The 2,792-nt window shown below is 29.2% G+C and overlaps 1 long non-coding RNA gene across 1 annotated transcript; it reads right to left on the bottom strand.

Moving 5' to 3' along the window:
• Positions 1–1,419: 1,419 nt before the first annotated feature.
• On the bottom strand, positions 1,420–2,792 carry LOC123690104. The gene is made up of 3 exons (XR_006750910.1): positions 2,619–2,792; positions 1,896–1,967; positions 1,420–1,512 (listed from the first exon to the last, which is right to left on the bottom strand). It is a non-coding gene; the product is annotated as an uncharacterized LOC123690104 (long non-coding RNA).

Below are 2,792 nucleotides of genomic sequence, written 5' to 3'. Positions count from 1 at the left end.
GTGTACATTATGTTACCTATATGAATAAATGATTTTTTGATTTTGATTTTGAATGTTATGATGTATTATTTAAAATACTTGAAACCATAATTAAATTAAATTTAACTTTATTCTTAATTTAAAAAATACGATGTTTGCGATTTGACATAAATTTAAATCTACACAAACCATAGAGAAAGATTTCGTTCAAAGATACTTTATTTCTAAACTTAAATAAAATAATAAATTTTGACCCGTAACTTAAAATCAGGAATACACACCTCCTGTTCAGTCGTATTCATTAATCAGTCTAATTACACGGTCTTAATTAAACATCATCTCAGTCTGTCAAGTTGAGTTTACGCTGTGATGAAAGAGATTAACGCAAAAACTAATTTAGCTCTCATTAGGTATGACATTATTGAGTTCCTGCTGTATTATTAAATAATTTTTATATATTTGTGAATTGCATCGATAATTATTTATTTAATAAATATATATATCCATCGTTGCAAGTATATAGAAATAAAGCACAAAATAATGAAAAAGAAAGGGCAACGGGCGTCCTTATGCTCGCTTTTACGCGATCTCTTCCAGGCAACTGATACATTAATAACATGTTTTTTTTCTTCTGATGAGTCTTTTTACAAAGACAGAAGAATAATCTCGCTTGTATATACCTATACATATTAATATTAAGTTTCTCATGTAAATAAAATATTTCTGTTTTTTTAATGAGAAATAAAGTTCTTTAAACGTTATAATCTGGTTGCTAGCCGTACAAGGTCATTGAGAAAGATAAACTTCTCCTTTGAACAAATTTTTAATTCCCTTAAAAGCGTCCGTCCAAACCATAACTTCTAAAGCGTGTCCTTGTTCATAATTGCTATATAAAATAACGTAGGTTCACTTATTTTCCCAAGAAATTCTCTTGGATAAGTGGGCACTCAGGTTGGACGTAAAAAGTGGACAATCGAATCGGGGTCGTCCGGATGCGTTACCGCCTATTAGAGCGGATTGCGTCAAGAGCTTTCACCTAATTTCGTTTCCAATAACATTTACGGGCACAGCCCAAGGGATCCCTATATTTGTAAAAACAACAGAAATAAAATATTGAATTACATTGTAATGAAAAAATGTGTTTAATACTTTACACAGAGGTAATATGTCAATGAGGTTAACACTAGGTGTAATTATTAATCGAAAAACAATTAAATAAATGTGTTATTTTTAAAAAGTTTAGGCGCTATCAATAATAATAATAATTAATTTTACTTGCCCCTTCACAGTATTTCATTACAGGTTCTGTGTATCGTACCATCGCGCATGCAAAATATACAAAAATATATTATATTTGTTAGTTGAGTTTTGACATAATATGACTAAACCTAAGTAATTAACAAAATAAAACTAAAGCATGAGTGTGTGTAAGTGTGTAAATATACCTATGGGTGTGTGAAATAATTCAATTTAAAGTATACTATAGTAGTTTGGTTGATAACAAATTTTCTGTCATCAATGCAGAGGTTCGAACTGAAAATGAAATGAAATGTTTAATCCTTAAAATATTTTAAGCCTTCAATCTATCTTTACCTCATCCTGTCGATGTAGGTACTTACGACTTAAATTAAATAAAACCATTATGTAATTGCAAGCAAAGAAGGAAACTTTGTGTTGACTGACGAGAATGTTAACCAAACACTCGAAATTTAATTAAATATTTAAAACTTCTACTAAAGTTTGTTTAAAAAGAAAATCCCCGCTAATACTGAAGCAATTTTTCTTTCCAACCATTATTTCATTATTATAATTAGGAACGAAATCATCCTACAAAAGCTACTATTTCTCTTTATGAAATACATAAATAATTAGACATAATCATTTGAACCCGACACAATTATTAGTGCACGTCTTACTCTCTCAAAGCTTCCAACTAAGCTTTCACTGTCTCCAGCTTTCCGAATATAATATGCATCATTACTCGCTTCCTGTAAATCGAGGAAAACTATTATCCACACAAAGTTGTAACTTGAAATGCAACTGTTATACTTTCTCGGTCATCAATCTAAACTTTAAAGGAATAATCGCTTTTCTCATTATTTTAACTTATAAAAGCTTCATAAAAACTCCATATTAAAAGGTAGGGTATTTAGCAAAATAATAACGTAGCCTATTCCAAGTTAAAGATAAATATTTAAAATTTGAATACATTTTAGAAACGAATTGAATGATGTTAATACTGACAACAAAAAATTAATACATAATGGTACATAATAAACATGCCTTAAACTAAGAAACAAAATACAAATATGTAAGTTTGAAAAGATAGGGGTACTAATAAAAGGTTTGATGTTTACAGGAAACATGGTTCTAGTTTTCTTTTAACAAAAACTTTTGACTTTCCAAATTTCCAATATTAGAGCATTTAAGCAACCACCATTTAAAACGAGATATAATTATATATTCAATAAATAGAATTGCACACTATTAACATGTCTTAAATTAAGAAACAGAATACAAAAATGTCAGTTAAGAGAATATAGGGGTACTAATAGAAGGGTCGATGTTTCCCGTAGGTTTTTGTTAAACTACAACTTTTGTATTTCCATATAAAAGATTAGAACATTTACCCAACTCACCATTTAAGACGAGACATAACACACATATCCAATTTAAGCATTAAACGCAATTTTCACAATAATCCCTAAGCGTTCTTCGTTGAACACAAGTTACATTTCCAAATTGCATCAGTAAATAAATCGAAAACTCGTTCCTACGCCGCAATGCTGAAACGATTACAAAATGAAAAATAA

Source organism: Pieris rapae, chromosome 21 (genome assembly GCF_905147795.1).
Source record: "Pieris rapae chromosome 21, ilPieRapa1.1, whole genome shotgun sequence".
Lineage (NCBI taxonomy): Eukaryota > Metazoa > Arthropoda > Insecta > Lepidoptera > Pieridae > Pieris > Pieris rapae.
This window is presented reverse-complemented; position numbering and strand designations above follow the sequence as displayed.